Source organism: Heloderma suspectum, chromosome 3 (assembly GCF_057233095.1).
Source record: "Heloderma suspectum isolate Gila_16-S chromosome 3, 16-S_ref, whole genome shotgun sequence".
NCBI lineage: Eukaryota > Metazoa > Chordata > Lepidosauria > Squamata > Helodermatidae > Heloderma > Heloderma suspectum.
In genome coordinates, this window is record NC_139460.1 from 137,994,500 (window position 1) to 138,012,745 (window position 18,246).

General features: G+C 43.2%; 1 protein-coding gene across 1 annotated transcript in view; it reads left to right on the forward strand.

Moving 5' to 3' along the window:
- The window catches only part of NALCN (sodium leak channel, non-selective), a 284,191-nt gene that overhangs the window by 97,211 nt on the left and 168,734 nt on the right, over positions 1-18,246 (forward strand). The window lies entirely within an intron of this gene.

The window sequence follows — 18,246 nt, forward strand, 5'->3', positions numbered from 1 at the left end:
AAAATCCCCATGACCACAATTTAAACTCAGAAAATGCTCTAAATTAAATTTTTACTTGCCAGATCTGTTGTGCATTTTGTATGTTCTATAAAATAGATACAAACCATCCTCAGCAGAAGCTGTCCATAAAATTATGCTTGGAAAGCTAGGTGGGGATGGAGTGGGAGGGGTGAGGACACATTTCTTGAAATGTAGTAGCCTTTCCTCATTTAGTGTTTTGTCTTCTTCATTGACATTCTCTTCTTTATAAAGAAAACATATTGAAAATGTTATAGAAGGGTCGCCTCGCCCCACAAACAGGGATGAGTTGTTTTGGTTCTACTGTGCAGCATTTGCACTTAAAGGGATCTTTGGGGATTTTAGATGTTCCTTGAGAGGGCCTTGTTACTGCAGAATGTATGAATAAACAAAACAAAACAGAATAAAGAGACCACAAGACAAGAACAATAGTCAGGCTCCCATTGATATACTCCTCAGTTTTGGAACTACAGGTCTGGAACATCAAGGATGTTTAGGTCCTTGGCCAAAGCATTTTGAGTTGGTCTCCTCAACCTGGAACAGCTGAAGTGTGCAGTTCTCTTATGCTGCCTCTGCCCTTTTAGATGTTTCACATAATGTGAGAATGGTGGAACCTTTGCCAGGCTTGATCCTGTGGCCAGTGCTGGGCCTTACTGCTCTGTCAAGCTGGTCCTGTCAGAGTGAGTGAACAAAGTGGCACAGAAGGTACAAAGATGTAACCTGAATGTAACCATCAAAATGTTAAATTCATGGACATTTTATTAGAGCAGACATGTTGCATGCACTAGGGTTGGCTCCAGATTTGATAGGGCCACTGGCAAAGTGCCTTCTGGTGGGCCCCCTGCTATGTCAGTGGGCCCGCCGGCACCACAGATTTACCTGATGTTGACTTCAGCAACAGAGCTCTGGGGCTTTATGGGAAATTGGGGTGTCTGCCTGTTCTGGATGGGGTTGCACTCCCTCTGAAGGAGCAGGTCCATAGTTTCGGGGTGCTCCTGGATCCATCTTTGCCACTGGAGACCAAGGTGGCTTTGGTGGCCTGGAGCACTTTGATTGGAATGCCAATTACACCCATTCATGGATAGGGATAGCCTAACCACAGTGATCCATGCACTGGTAACCTCATGATTAGACTACTTGTTGTTCAGTCGTTCAGTCTTGTCCGACTCTTCGTGACCCCATGGACCATAGCACGCCAGGCCTTCCTGTCCTGCGCTCTCTCCTGGAGCGTGCTCAAGTTCATATTCATTGCATCTGTGATGCTATCTAGCCATCTCATCCTCTGCCATCCCCTTCTCCTTTTGCCTTCAGTCTTTCCCAGCATCAGGGTCTTTTCCAGGGAGTTTTCTCTTCGCATTAGGTGGCCAAAATATTGGAGCTTCAGCTTCATTATCTGTCCTTCCAATGAGCACTCAGGGTTGATTTCCTTTAGGATGGACTGATTTGACCTCCTTGCAGTCCAGGGGACTCGTAAGAGTCTTCTCCAGCACCACAGTTCGAAAGCATCAATTCTTCGGCGCTCAGCCTTCCTTACAGTCCAGCTCTCACAGGCATACATTACTACTGGGAAAACCATAGCTTTGATTAGACGGACCTTTGTCGGCAAGGTGATGTCTCTGCTTCTTACTATGCTGTCTAGGTTGGCCATAGCTTTCCTCCCAAGGAGCAAGCGTCTTTTAATTTCATGGCTACAGTCACCGTCTGCGGTGATCTTGGAGCCCAAGAAAGTAAAATCTGTCACTGCTTCCATTTCTTCCCCTTCTATATGCCAGGAAGTGATGGGGCCAGATGCCATGATCTGAGTTTTTTGAATGTTGAGTTTCAAACCAGCTTTTGCACTCTCCTCTTTCACCCTCAACAAGAGGCTCTTGAGATCCTCTTCGCTTTCTGCCAGTAGGGTGGTATCGTCTGCATATCGGAGGTTGTTGATAATTCTCCCAGCAATCTTAATTCCGACCTCTGATTCATCCAACCCGGCATTTCTCATGATGTACTCTGCATATAAGTTAAATAAGCAGGGTGACAATATGCAGCCTTGTCGTACTCCTTTCCCAATTTTGAACCACTCGGTTGTTCCATGTCTGGTTCTTACTGTTGCTTCTTGACCCTTGTACAGGTTTCTCAGGAGACAGGTAAGGTGGTCTGGTACTCCCATCACTTTAAGAATTTGCCACAGTTTGTTGTGATCCACACAATCAAAGGCTTTAGCATAGTCAATGAAGCAGAAATAGACGTTTTTCTGGAATTCTCTTGCTTTCTCCAAGATGCAGCGAATGTTGGCGATTTGATCTCTAGTTCCTCTGCCTCTTCGAAACCCAGCTTGTACTTCCGGTAGTTCTCGGTTCGCATACTGCTGAAGCCTAGCTTGTAGGATTTTGAGCATCACCTTGCTGGCATGTGAAATGAGCGCAATTGTGTGGTAGTTTGAACACTCTTTGGCGTTGCCCTTCTTTGGAATTGGAATGTAAACTGACCTTTTCCAGTCTTGTGGCCACTGTTGAGTGTTCCAGATTTGTTGGCATATTGAATGCAGCACTTTAACAGCATCATCTTTTAGGATTTTAAATAGCTCGGCTGGAATACTGTCATCTCCGCTAGCTTTGTTGTTACTAATGCTTCCTAAGGCCCACTTGACTTCACTCTCTAGGATGTCTGGCTCAAGTTCAGTGACCACACTATCATGGCTATCAGGGACATTCAGATCTTTCCTGTATAGTTGTTCTGTGTATTCTTGCCACCTCTTCTTAATCTCATCTGCTTCTGTTAGGTCCCTGCCTTCTTTGTCCTTTATCATGCCCATCTTTGCACAAAACGTTCCCTTGAGATCTCCAATTTTCTTAAAGAGATCTCTAGTCTTTCCCATTCTGTTGTTTTCCTCGATTTCTTTGCATTGTTCATTTAAGAAGGCCTTCTTGTCTCTCCTTGCTATTCTCTGGAACTCTGCATTCAGTTGGATATATCTTCCCCTTTCTCCCTTGCTTTTCGCTTCCCTTCTTTCCTCAGCTACTTGTAAAGCCTCATCAGACAGCCACTTGGCTTTCTTGCATTTCTGTTTCTTTGGGACGGATTGAGTTGCTGCCTCCTGAACAATGTTACGGACCTCCGTCCATAGTTCCTCAGGCACTCTGTCTATCAGGTCTAATCCCTGAAATCTATTCCTCACCTCCAGTGTATATTCATCAGGGATATGATTTAGGTCATACCTGAACGGTTTAGTGGTTTTCCCGACGTTCTTCAATTTAAGCCGAAATTTTGCAAGACGCAGCTCATGATCTGAGCCACAGTCAGCTCCAGGTCTTGTTTTTACTGACTGTATGGAGCTTCTCCATCTTTGGCTGCAAAGGACATAATCAATCTGATTTCGATATTGACCATCTGGTGACGTCCATGTGTAGAGTCGCCTCTTGTGCTGTTGGAAAAGAGTGTTTGCTATGATCAGCATGTTCTCTTGGCAAAACTCTATTAGCCTTTGTCCTGCTTCATTCTGTACACCAAGGCCATGCCTGCCTGTTATCCCGGTGATTTCTTGACTTCCTACTTTAGCATTCCAATCCCCTATGATGAAGAGGACATCTTTTTTTGGTGTTAGTTCTAGAAGGTGTTGTAGGTCTTCATAGAACTGATCAACCTCAGCTTCTTCGGCCTCAGTGGTTGGGGCATAGACTTGAATTACTGTGATGTTGAATGGTTTGCCTTGGATTCGTACTGAGATCATTCTATCATTTTTAAGATTGTACCCCAGTACTGCTTTTCCCACCCTTATGTTGACTATGAGTGCTACTCCATTTCTTCTAAGGGATTCTTGCCCACAATAGTAGATATGATGGTCACCTGAATTAAATTCGCCCATGCCTGTCCATTTTAGTTCGCTTTATGTGGGGCTGCCCTCATACATGGTTCAGAAGCTGCAGCTAGTGCAGAATGCAGCAGCTAGGGTGCCCACTGGGACACCTAGCTATGCCCACATAACCCCTGTGTTAAAAGAACTGCACTGGTTGCCTATTAGCTACCGAGCCATGTACAAGGCTCGGTAGCTAATGAATGGAATGTCCCCATGAAATACTCAAAATGAATGGAATGTCCCCATGAAATACTCAGACGGCAGGCCTTCTCTTTAGCAGCACCCACCATCTGGAAAACCATCCCTTGTGTAGTTTGGGAGGCAGAAAACATGACATCTTTCAAATGCCTCCTAAAAACACACTTGTACACCCAGGCTTTCCTTGGGCTGTAAGTAAATTAATTATGCTGCTCCATTTTACTGCTCCTTAATTTATTTTTTTTACTGTAGTTGGAAGTGTTTTTAATGTTGTGTTTTAATGGTGAGTTTTTAATATTGTATTTTAATATTGTGGACCACTGAGAAATCCTATTATACTCAGCAGTAAATAAATGCCACAAATACATACATACATACATACATAAATACATTTAAATGGTGGTAAAGAGCTCCTTAATGGGAAGTTCAGAGGGAGTGAGGACCCCATGTATCTATACCAGTGGTGGCTCCATTAAGTGTAAACTTCTCCCTTGCCAGAGGAGTTTAGAAAGTGAATTGCTGGTTCTGGGAAGGCAGCTGCTGAGAGAAAATATACTGGGGGTGGGGGGTGGAATCCAGTGTGCTGGTATTTGTAGATGTATTCTACACCTCAAATTCATATCCGTGTGCTCTCTGTCAAGAGTTCCCATCATTCTGTTACAACCTATCACACAGATTGGAAACCCGCTGCTGGCTCCCACCCCAAATGATTTGTCTCCTCCCTCTGTACTAGGGATGGGGGAGAAATTTTTGTTTAGTTCACATTTTTATGCAAACGTACCAAATTCGCACTACCCAAACACATATGTGAACCAGAATGCAGTTAAATATTGATATCCATACCTTTCTGAAGTTTACGATCCAAGTTTGCACATAAAAAAATGCGTACAAAAATACGTATAGTGCAGAAAAATGCACACAAGTATGTATATTACAAAGAGGATTACCCAATGCTTTATCTTAGGGAAAATTGCCTGTAAAAATTGTATTATTTGAAAATGCATACAAAAATGTATACATTTTGAAAAATATGTATGAAAATACGTATGAATTTTCATGCAGATTTTTTAAAAAAGAAAATCACAAACAGATTCGGAAACAGGATGGAACAAACATAACTTTGGAAAAATTACCAAAAGCAAACTTAACAGATTCATCCATCGGCACACGCTACTCACCTGACTGGCACTGGAAACAGTTGAAGAGAGTGCCATCTATGTGTACATCAGCTGTTGTACCAATCAGCTGGGCAGTAGGGGTGTGTGATGGCAACACTGCAATCCCATTGCGTGCCTACCCACTCCCTGTTCCTCTGACTGGAGCTGGGCATGGCTAGGGATGTACAGATTCCCCACCGTCTGTTCCTGTGGGGAATCTACGGGGGGGGGGATATACATTTATATCCCACCTTTCCTCCAAGGAGCCCAAGGCAGCATATATGATCCTCCTCCTAATCTCCATTTTATCCTTACAACAACCCTGTGAGGTAGGCTAGCCTGAAGGTCAGTGACTGGCCCAAAGTCACTTCATGACCGAGTGGGGACTAGAAACTGGGTGTCCCAAATCCCAGTCCAACACTCTAACCACTACACTACACTGATATACAGGCTCTCCTTACACATGCATGCAAACGCACTCACGCACCCCCCACCCCCGTCATCATCATGATTTGGGCCTTTAAGGTAGTGTTTTTAATAAAAAGGAGTGATTATTTGTGATCTGCCAAATCACCAGTCACCTGCACAATGGATTTCCATGTTTCATCTAAAGAAATTGACACACAAAAATAGATGGGTCATCTTGTTAAAATGAATCATGAAGAATATGTTTGTGGCTAATTGATATTTGTAGCAGGTGGGCTGCAAGTGTTTGCTGAATCTACTTTATCCCTATGAAGCTCTGTTCTTGCTACCCGTGGTATCTAGAATATTTATAAGTGCAAAATAATCATTAGCAATTATTTGCTTTCTTCCATTGTAACGCATCATTTGGCAGAACCACCTACCAGGGAACCTGCTTGGATAAGTTATTTGCTCTTGCTATTGTCACTGGTATAGCGTATTTTAGCTTGTGGTAACTTCCTGCCCACCATAAATTGTTCCTGCTGTCACACTATGTGCAGTTCTCTGGTCTCATGGAAACAGTTAATCTAAACACCAGGTTTCAAACGATTTCTTTGCCAGACTCTGCTGGAATCAATGTATTCTTTTAATCCTGTATGAAAGACATGGTTTCATTTTTATTGTTTCTACTCTGGTTAAGAGTCCTAAATAAGAGTGGGGGGGGGGATTCATTATTACTACATTCTCTCTCTTTTTGTTTCTATTGCCAAATGTGCTTTCTTTTTCTGATATCATGTCCAAAATAGGCATGGTGTGATAAAGACATACAGAAAAACATCTAGCAGCTATCCAGGCAGTTTTGTGTCTTTCTTGTAACAGCCAGAGACTTTACTTATCATCTGGATTAGTGCCAGTGTCTGCATGCTTTCCAGATGCCTTGTACAGCCATTTCTCTCCTAAAATGTCATATGAATTGCAAGGTAAAGAATAATTTTGAACTGGATTTTGGGCATAGAGGGTTAAGATGAAATTTATGTTCATCTGTTTTGATTTTTTATGTGTTGATTTCCAAAACACAGTGACACCTTAAATAATTTTGAAATGACGTGGTTTATTTATGACTCAAATATTTGAGGGGGGGGGTGGAATTTAGCCCAGAGCCAACTTTCCATGTGTTAAATCTTTTGTATCAAAACTTGTCATTTTGAGAAGATAGAATGTTTTGTTAAATCAGTAAGCAAGTTATGCAAAAAAATAAAAAAAATCATCTTTCTTAGGCTGCCTTCTAAGGCCATTTTTCTAGCTGTGCAATCTCCAAGGAAGCATTTAAAGAATGTTCTGGAAGAAGCAGCTCAGCTTTAGGAAAAGGAAACTATGTAATATGTGAAGCAGTTCTTAAGAGCCATGATCAGAGAAGTTCCCTAACCCAACCAGCAGTGCCAAATCCGAGCCAGACTCCTTTTTTCTACCTTATACAAGATTTCCCTAGTGGGCCAGGAATTGTGGTGGGCCAATCCTAGCTGGAAGTTGCATTCATGGGCGGGCTTACACTGGGTAATACAGCATTTCCATTGTGCTAAGTTCCTCCCTTGCCTTTCCACTCTGTTTCGATCCTTTAAGGTAGGGGTGCAGAACCTTTTTTTAAGGTGGGGGGCCAAACCGGCCTTCACCAGGCCCACTATGGGACAGATAATATCGGTGAGCACGGCCCCTCCCCTGGCATCACCCACCCTGCTCCCCCCACCCAGTGCTCAGCTGGCACTGGGAGGAGTAGCTGCTCTTCCCGATGTGGGCTAATTCCCTGGCTTGATGTAGCACCCGGCACCCCCATGGATGCCATACAAAGCAACTTGACCCTTCCAAGGAAGACTGGCTGCTCTTACTGGAGCAGGCCTAGTCCTTGGCTCTGCATGGTGCCTAGCACCCCTGTGGACAGCACGTACCATGCAAAGCTACTCCTCCAGCACTGGGAAGAGCAGTTGTTCTTACAGCTGCTGGTAGAGTCCCCACGACCTACATCAGACATAAGAGATCAGACGTAACAGTGAGGATTCCCCTGCTAGTGCACCAGCACACAGGGGAATCCCCATTGTTATCTCCGATCTGAGATAACAGCAGAATTGCCTTCCAGGGGGGATTCCTCCAGGGGACTCCATAGGCTGGACTGGGGAGCCCTGCAGGGCAGATTTGGCTCACAGGCCAGGGGTTCTGCACCCCTGCCTTAAGGTTATATTCTTGATCCTTTGCTTTGTTCTCCTTGGGTGACCTCATGAAATCTCATGCATTTCAGTACCACCTATGTGCTGATGACATCCAGCTCCACCTTTTCACCATGGATGTCTTCCCCTCTCTCCAGTCCCACTTCTCCACCTGCCTGTCTGACATACCCACTTAAATGTTGCATTGCTATCTCCAACTCAGCATGTCCAAGCCCAGATTACTTATCATACCTCCCAGACCTTCCTCTCCTTTAGTCTTGTTGTAGAATAACAATGTAGAAAAACCCACAACCATAAGACAAACCTTAAATCTATTGAAATCCCTTGAAAATTTCGACAACCTCATGCTCTTCATAAAGACCAAAACAAAGAAACTGTGTAATAGAGAAAATGTTTCATTTTTTACTGTGCTGGCACACTTATGACTGAATTACAGTGTGGCACTTTGGATGTGTAACAAGGAGCGTAGCCCTGAGGTTAAAGGTTTCTGAATGATAGTAAAAGGATTTAAGAAGCTGGGCACAACGTGCTCACTAGATCTGGAAAAGACTGAGCTACATCATGATGGATAGACTGAATAAGTGAGAGGTGAATTCTTGGTTAAGGGCAGGAGAGTAAGAACCAGATGATGATCTGTTTTTCCTCCAGAATTGAATTTTGGCAGAAACAGAGGGGAGACTGAACTGACTTCGCCTTTCATAACAAATACCAATTTTGAAATTCATGGAGCTTGCCTTGATTCCAGTCTTTCCTGCACCCATGCAATGCCTATGCCACTGATGTTCAGTGGTAACGGGCTCTATAAGACAGACTCTTCCAACTTGCTTGTTGGTGCTTTCTAACGGAACGTCTCCAGAGAAGTAACTTGGTCCAACTTGCTTCATTTTTATTGTGTTCCAGCAACATCTAATATATCTTAATGGCTCCCATGGCAATCTCTGTCCAATAATATAAAATGCTTTCATCTAGGTTCTGGATAATTAAAAAATAAGCATGACCTGAGGTTCAACAAACTCCATTACATTGAAAGATTGTAGGCTTCAATACAAATCTGCACAGAATCAAATGCACACAATACACATTGTAAGCCTAAAACTAATAAACTGGTAGTTTCCTTCAAACAGGTTGGTCATCTGAAAATGATGACACCAGTTGGATACGTTGTGAGAGTGAATACTAAGCAACACTACCTCCATACTACACAGATGTATGATGCTTGGATTGAACCTTGTTTACCCTTTTTCCCATACTACTGTCAAGGGGGCTACTACAAAACTAATAGCATGTGAAAAGACCATTGATTTTCTTCATATGAAGCCATTAATGGTCTGGCAGTTTCTCAGGTTATCAATGTTTTCTTCCTTAGAGTAAGATTGAAAACACAAAATCATTTTTGTAAGAAACCTAGTTGTTCAACATACATCAATAAGTGTTTTTCAAGCCATGCTCCGCAAATCACCGCAGGCCTTATAAGGACTCCTGCATCAGCAGCATGAGCACCTGATCGCTGCGGAGAGATGTTAACCATCTCCCTGCAACATCTTAACTGCCTCACCACTAAGAGACAAGCCAGGAGCCACGTTCCATCTGGGCTGTGTGAGAAGAAGCCCCACTCCTAGTAACAGGGACTTCTGATACTGCTTGGAAGTACATTTCTTGAGAAAGCGCTGTTTTCCCTGAGTTTACCACAGGCCCCAGAAGAATACCGGAGAGCTAGGGAGAAGCTTTAATATCATGCTCCTTCAGGATCAATCTTGTCTGCTCCAAGACATAATTTAACTGCTTTTCTTGTATTGTTATGATCTGTTGTAAGCCACCTTGAAGGCCATTTGGTCAAACAGTGGCAGAGATAAAATAAATTCATAAGTAATAAACCCTGTGTGATTCCACAAGAAATCCATTATGGTCCTTCAGTGAGGAGATCAGTAGTGGCAAACAAGCTTCTCTGACACTATTAATCTTCTCCTGAAATGTATAATGGTAGGGAAGTGTTTGGTGTGTGCTATGTTTTGCTCTCAGTTCACACAGAGCCAAGATAAGGCCCAAAAGGACTGGTCAGTGCTTTCTGTAAGCTATTGTGTACACTAAAACACCCCCAGAATCCTCTGCAACATGTAGGAGTTTCTTGGCAGAAAAGCCAATATGGTTCCTTAAAGATATATGATTTGAAAATCACTGATAAAAAATAAGAACAAGAACAACAAATACCTGCATTTTACTTTTCTCCAGTCTTTATAGCCCTCTCAGAATTTTTGCCAAAGATCAGAATGGTTTTCTCTTCCCTCTGAGGCATCAGACTTGTTCATAATAAGAGACAGGATATCAGACTGGATGAACGCCAGGCTGCAGCAGGGGGAGACTATGAGGGCTATTCCATTGGCTCTGCTGAGAGACCAGCTGCCTTTGGCTCACCTCAACCGTCAGCAACCATTCCATCTGTCTACCTAAACTGTTTCCATCTCAGTTGGTTGTGATAAGGATGGTAACTTTAAGAACTGGGGCCTGAGCTTTCAGTTTTTTCCTCCTCCCTCCCCATGTCTTTTTCCTTTTGTGTCATGTCTTTTATATTGTAAGCCTGAAGGCAGGGACTGTCTTACTACTGATATTAATAAGCCACTTTGGGAGCCTTTTGGGCTAAAGAGTGGGGCAAAAATGCTACAGATCGATAGATGTGGCTTCCCTGTATGATGTGGAAGCCCGATAATGCAAGGTTCCACATCACTGTTGTGGGGACTGACACATCTAAGGCAGGCTCCCCTCTAAAGACATGCTCCCCCAATACATGGATGGTGGGGGACACGTGAGGGGGAACACCCGGACAAGTAGGGAGAGAATGTTCCTCAGGACCAGGCAGCACCAAAGAGAGGGAAGTGATTGATCCTTTTGAGTTTCTTAGGAGCCTGGAGCATAAAGAAGGCATTATTTCTTGATTGCCATACTGGACAGTGAGATAATACCCTTCCACCCAGTTGTAAATTATGAGGGATAGGGGAAGGCATCTGATTCCTCTATATGGTCAGATCCTGTTCCACAACCTCTTGGGAGGTATAGTTTAGCATCCCCTGGGTAATGCTAAACCTCACTCATTTTTGAGGTCTTACACTATTGCAACTTTGGTCTGTGTGGAAGTTGCCTCCGATCCAAAGGAATATTGCAAGCAGTGAGTGAGTGAGTTTAATCCTGGCTATGGAGTGGACTTGGCTTTCCCTTTGGCTTCTGCCTTGAATACTACCTATCCATATCTGCAGAGATGCCTGTTGCCTGTGAGTCCTTTTCCTTCCCTCCAGATATGTCAGACAATCTACCTTGCAGGAAAAATGTGGTCATAATCCACAGTTGGACAGAAATAGAAACAAGATGGGGCACCAGGGATCCATATAACAAAATTATTCTTCCTCTCGCTGTGTTTGTAGACAAGATATTAAAGAGCAACTAGAATTGGCTCCTGTTTTTGTTCTCCTGTGGGATGGATCCTGCCTTGTGAACCGTTCTTTTTACGACATTCAACTGATGTTTGTTATTGGAACATCTATACATGTCTACTCAGAAGTAAGCCCCATTGGGTTCAGTGGGACTTACTCCTAGGTAAGTGTATATCGGAGTTCAGCCTGAGTTTGTTTTCTTTGGTATTCCAGCCGAGCTATTTAAAATCCTAAAAGATGATGCTGTTAAAGTGCTGCATTCAATATGCCAACAAATCTGGAACACTCAACAGTGGCCACAAGACTGGAAAAGGTCAGTTTACATTCCAATTCCAAAGAAGGGCAACGCCAAAGAGTGTTCAAACTACTGCACAATTGCGCTCATTTCACATGCCAGCAAGGTGATGCTCAAAATCCTACAAGCTAGGCTTCAGCAGTATGCGAACCGAGAACTACCGGAAGTACAAGCTGGGTTTAGAAGAGGCAGAGGAACTAGAGATCAAATCGCCAACATTCGCTGCATCATGGAGAAAGCAAGAGAATTCCAGAAAAACGTCTATTTCTGCTTCATTGACTACGCTAAAGCCTTTGATTGTGTGGATCACAACAAACTGTGGCAAATTCTTAAAGTGATGGGAGTACCAGACCACCTTACCTGTCTCCTGAGAAACCTGTACAAGGGTCAAGAAGCAACAGTAAGAACCAGACATGGAACAACCGATTGGTTCAAAAATGGGAAAGGAGTACGACAAGGCTGCATATTGTCACCCTGCTTATTTAACTTATATGCAGAGTACATCATGAAAAATGCCGGGTTGGATGAATCAGAGGTCGGAATTAAGATTGCTGGGAGAATTATCAACAACCTCCGATATGCAGACGATACCACCCTAATGGCAGAAAGCGAAGAGGATCTCAAGAGCCTCTTGTTGAGGGTGAAAGAGGAGAGTGCAAAAGCTGGTTTGAAACTCAACATTAAAAAAACTAAGATCATGGCATCTGGCCCCATCACTTCTTGGCATATAGAAGGGGAAGAAATGGCAGCACTGACAGATTTTACTTTCTTGGGCTCCAAGATCACCGCAGACGGTGACTGTAGCCATGAAATTAAAAGACGCTTGCTCCTTGGGAGGAAAGCTATGGCCAACCTAGACAGCATAGTAAGAAGCAGAGACATCACCTTGCCGACAAAGGTCCGTCTAATCAAAGCTATGGTTTTCCCAGTAGTAATGTATGGCTGTGAGAGCTGGATTATAAGGAAGGCTGAGCGCCGAAGAATTGATGCTTTCGAACTGTGGTGCTGGAGAAGACTCTTACGAGTGCCCTGGACTGCAAGGAGGTCAAATCAGTCCATCCTAAAGGAAATCAACCCTGAGTGCTCATTGGAAGGACAGATAATGAAGCTGAAGCTCCAATATTTTGGCCACCTAATGCGAAGAGAAAACTCCCTGGAAAAGACCCTGATGCTGGGAAAGACTGAAGGCAAAAGGAGAAGGGGACGGCAGAGGATGAGATGGCTAGATAGCATCACCAATGCAATGAATATGAACTTGAGCACGCTCCGGGAGAGAGCGCAGGACAGGAAGGCCTGGCGTGCTATGGTCCATGGGGTCACGAAGAGTCAGACACGACTGAACGACTGAACAACAACAACAAAGTGAATCAGGCTTCAGTGAAATCGAACTGGAGGAATGGAGGAAAGGCCAGGCATAACTTGCCCATTTGGGTTTTGGTATAAGTCTGTCTCCTATTAGTTGAGAGAAGTAGTTGAGAGACAATTATACTGATCGCTAGGGAATGTACAGTGCAATGTGGTAAGGAAAGGCAGCCCCTTACACATCCTTTTTGTTCATTTTAGTATAAGACTGCATCTGTTTTAATAGCATTTTTCACTTGCTTCTAAGCGTATTTCACCAAGCCAGAAACAACAGATGTAAAATGCAGGTGAGACACAAATATACAAAAATGACGGCTTCTTGTAGCACTTCAAAGGCTAACACATTTATTCTGGCATTAACTTTTGTGGGCACTGTCCACTTCATCAGATACATCTGATGAACTGGGCAGTGTCCACAAAAGCTTACGCCAGTATAAATTTGTTATTCTTTAAGGTACCACAAGGTGCTTTGTCATTTTGCTGCAACATACTAGCATGGCTACCCCTCTAGACATTGTTACAAATATACAACAGATTTGGTTTTCACTGACTGGGTTTTTAATGGCCATTCTGGGTAAGAGGTGGCACCACATTTCACCTAAGGTGAAATCTGAGGTTAATTTGTAGTGCTGAGTTCAGGCAAATCATCTGTAGGAATTTTGAGAGAAGTTTAAAGAATTTTGATAACATTTATCTAGGACAGGGGTGGGTATCTTGTGGCCTTCCAGGTGTTGGACTGTAACTCCAGGAGGCTAGGGCTGATGGGAATTGCAGTCCAACAACATCTGGAGGGCCACAAGTTGCCCCTCCCCCCAGTTCTAGGAGGAGACGTGGATGCTTTTACCAGGGTTCCACCATAGCTCTCTTCCTTTTTCTTTGCTTAAAAAACAACAGCAGCAGCCATATTCTAGTTGTACTCTGTGCCTCCTCAGCTTTCCATTTTATCCAGATCTGTCATCAGTGGTGTCTCATGAAGGTGATCATTTTAGTCAGCAGCATGCCTTGATTGCTATAATTGTGCTAAAGAGGAAAAACCTACATGGCAATTTAAATGCCTGTTCTCAGCTTGATGGGGTTTGAAATATTGGACATAGTTAACCCCAGAGATCAAGCTTTGTAGAAAAAATTAAAATTAAACATTCATTTTAATGGTGCTATTGAATACTCCTAGGACCCAGTGACATCAAAGTGGCTCAAAAATAGCTTGTAAATGCAAAGGATTGCCAGCAGAATCAATGAATTAGCCCACCAGTGGAAAGAACTGTAAAACTAAAAATGTCAATTTTGTTCAGTACACATCATTGTTACAGCACCTTAGTTTGCTACTGACTGTTTTCACACTCCTCAGTGTTTGGCTTCCTGAGTTACTAGTCCTCATGGTTATGGAAGTAACCAAGAAGATAAAGTGAATGTTTGCACTACAGGGAGAAAGGGGAGATGAATTTATTTACTAGATTTTCATTCCGCCCTTTCTCCAAGGAGGTCAGGGTGGCATACATGGTTCTCCCTCTTTTTTTATCCTCACAACAATCCTGTGAGGTAGGTTAGGCTGAGAAATATGGACTTGCCCAAGATCACTCAATGAGTTTCATGGCTGAGAGTGGAATTGAACCCTGGGCTCCCCAGCCCCAGTCCAGTATTAAAATCACTGCATGCATTTCTTAGGGAACAAAGCACATTTTGTAAATTGCCCTTCATCAAATCTCAAGTGTATGAGCTATGCAATTTTTACAGCCCCAGAGGCTGTAAAATAATAGTGAGCCAGTGGTGTAAGAACATATGAATGGCCTTGCTGGATCTGGCCAAACAGCCATCTAGTCCAGCATTCGGTCTCCAACTATGGCTAGCCAAGGCATGACGGGCATGGGTCATCTCCTGTTGTGTCTGGTAGTGTGAGGTATATTACCACTGAACATGGACGTTCCATTATTAGATAATAATCAATAAGTTTATCCTCAGTGAATTAACTGAATGCTTTTGAAAAAGTCACTGAAGGGTAGAAGGAGTGCCTCCAGCAACACCAGACAGCCTCAACAAGGATGGCCTTCTCTCTGTCCCATCAGCCAGGACAGCTAGGCTGGTGAGGACAAGGGAGAGGGCCTTCTCTGTGGTGGCCCCCACTCTGTGGAACTCCCTCCCTAGGGAACTCCGCCATGCCCCCTCTTGAATGAGCTTCCACCACGCATTAAAAACGTGGTTGTTCAGGCAGGCATTTGGGGTGGGCTAGGGTAATTTTAGAAATGTGATGTTTTTAATGTTGAATTTTATTGTTTTGAACTGTTTTTAATGTTGTATGTCTCCCAGAGTGGCTGGGTGACCAGCCAGATGGGCGATGATAGATAGATAGATAGATAGACAGACAGACAGACAGACAGACAGACAGAAAAAATCTGGCCGTAAGTTGTTGCAGAAGTGTTTCTCCACAGGTTGATTTGAATATCATCAAACAGAAAACCTGTTTGGAGATCATATAAATCAGGTTGAGATGAGAGAGTTTATCAACCAAGATACAAAACAACATGAAATACTTTCAGTACTGTAGGCCAGTTCATACACTTATGCTCATGGATTGACGATTTGCTTGTGTGAATGAGAGCCATCATTCTACACATTATGCTGACTGCAGATGGGGTCATAGTTAGAATGCATGTAAAAACAAGAGTAAAAATCCTTGCATATATATTAACTATCACATGAGAGAGATGGCCATACTAGACCCTTTTCCTGGTGTCCTTGAGGGTCTTTATTTACATTCAGGGAAGGGTGCATTTGTTTTTGTTTTAATGTGAGCGCATACTAAACATGTCTGATGTACAGCCCAGAATTCTGCTACCTCATTCTGCATAATGTGTACAATGGCTCTGCGCCATCTGAGGTATTACACCACAGGTCAATTTTCATATCACACCACATCACCTTAAACACAGTGCTTTATAGCGGAGCCAGTTAACACATTATGGCCTAATCTATACATGCAGCAGAATGTTGTTGCAGAATCCTAAGGTTGTCAAATGAACTGTGTCACTTCAATGTGTAGATGGGGGTATGCCATTTTTAAATGCTTTCCATGTTAAAGACAACAACAACAACTCAGTACAAGTTTTAAAACACCTTGCATATGAAGAAGAAAAAAGCCAGTCCTTGCTGTGTTATTTTTCTACTTGTGTGTGTGTGTGTGATGCAGGAACACATTCAAAATTGTGCTTTCCCTACTCCAGTCTGAAATGAAATAGTCCCTTCTACCACTGCAGGTCTCTACCACCTCATTCCCACAAACCGTCTCATTCTTCTTCATGTGTAGCCCTAGGGCTAATCTTTAAATGTAAGAATGTAAGAGCCATGCTGGATCAAACCAAAGGTCCATCTAGTCCAGCATTCTATTCAGACAGTGGCCAACCAGCTTCATACTCATGTACATAGGAATACCGCCTCTGATACTGGAGGTAACATAGCCATAAGGATTAGTAGCCATTGATAGCCTTCTCCTCCAGGAATTTGTATCATCCCCTTTTAAATCCATCCAAAACTATGTGCTGTATAAAAAAAGTACTTCCTTTTATCTTTCCTGAATCTTGCACCAGTCAGCTTCATGGGGTGACTCTGGGTTCTTGTGTGTGTGTGTGTGTGTGTGTGTGTGTGTGTGTATATATGAGAGAGAGAGAGAGATGTCTTCCTATCAGCTTTCTAAACACCATGCATAATTTTGTATACTTCTACATTGTATCCTCTCTCATACATTTTCTCTAAGCTAAACAGTCTGAGATGTTGTAACCTTTCCTAATGGAGGAGTTGCTCCAGCCCCTTGATCATTTTGGTTGCCCTTTTCTGCACCTCTTCCAACTCTACAATATCCTTTTATGGTGCGGTGGCCAGAATTGCACACAGTATTTGAAGTGTGATCACACCATAGATTTGTATAACGGCAGTATGATATTGGCAGTTTTATTTTCACTTCCTTTCCTAATTATGCATAGCATGAAATTTGCCTTTTTCACAATGGCCACACACTGGATCGACATTTTCATCAAGCTATCCACCACAAGTCACTGATAGCTCAGATCCCATCAGCTTATATGTGAAGTTGGGGTTTTTTGCCCCAACATGCAGCACTTTACACTTGCTTACACTGAACCGTGGTTTCCATTTTGATGCCCATTTTCCTAGTTTGGAGAGATCCTTTTGGAGCTCTTCTCGATTCCTTTTTGTTTTAACCACCCTAAATAATTTGGTGTCATCAGTAAACTTGGCCATCTCACTGCTCATGCCTAATTTCAGATCATTTATGAACAAGTTGAAAAGCATTGGTCCCAATACAGAATCCTGTAGGACTCCACTGTTTACATCCCTCCTTTGGGAGAATTTATCATTTATTCCTATTCTGCTTTCTGTTCTTTAGCAAGCAATTATATGGGCAAGCGTCCTAGGGACCATAGGATGGTTTGGAAAACCCCTCTGAGGTTGGAGACAGCACTCTGAGGGGGCATTGGAGATCCGACCCCTCCCCCACACAGCTGGTGCAAAGAGAACCATGCCAGCTGCCTCTCCAAATTCAAAAAAGTGACCTTGGAGGAGGAGGAAAGGGGGCATTCTGGTAAATGGGGAGGGAAGGAGACCGGAGAGATCAGGATACGAATTATCCTGAGCCTCCTCCAGCCTCCTTCCTTCCCCCTCCAAAGCACCCTTGCCAGACAGGCTAAAAAGCCCATTTAGTGAAAATAAGGAAAGTCGGAGGATGGGGAAATGAAGATTGCCTCCACCACTCCTCCTGCCCTGCTGATTTCTCTCCAGTAGGCCATAGGAAATTTGGAAGCCTCCAGGTTCAGAGGCTTCCAAAAGGTGAGGTCGTAATCGATAGGACTGCAGCTTTAACTAGTTACTGATCCATAAGAGGACCTCTCCTCTTATTCCATGACTGCTAACTTTGGTCAGGAGTCCTTGGTGAGGGACTTTGTCAAAAGCCTTTTGGAAGTCCAAGTAAACAATGTCTTCTGGATCACCCCTGTCCACATGTTTATTTAGAGCAATCAAGTGCGGAGAGTCAGTGAAAAAGGCACATTGTTGACGTAATTGTACATTTTGAAATTCTTTAATGCATGCTTCTTCTAAAATATGTATAATTTGTGTCTTTGATGTTTTTGCCAATTGGAATACTTATTCTCCACCACCCACCCTCACTGCCCCACAAAGTAGGAAATCTTTCAATTCCCTGCAGCTGTATGAAACTGAGTTTGATTACTTTGTGTTTATATAAACTGTGCTCAGTGTTATAGAGTAAAACTGACTGATTCTGGGAATCATTATGCATCTTCTTACAGCATCCCCCCTCCCA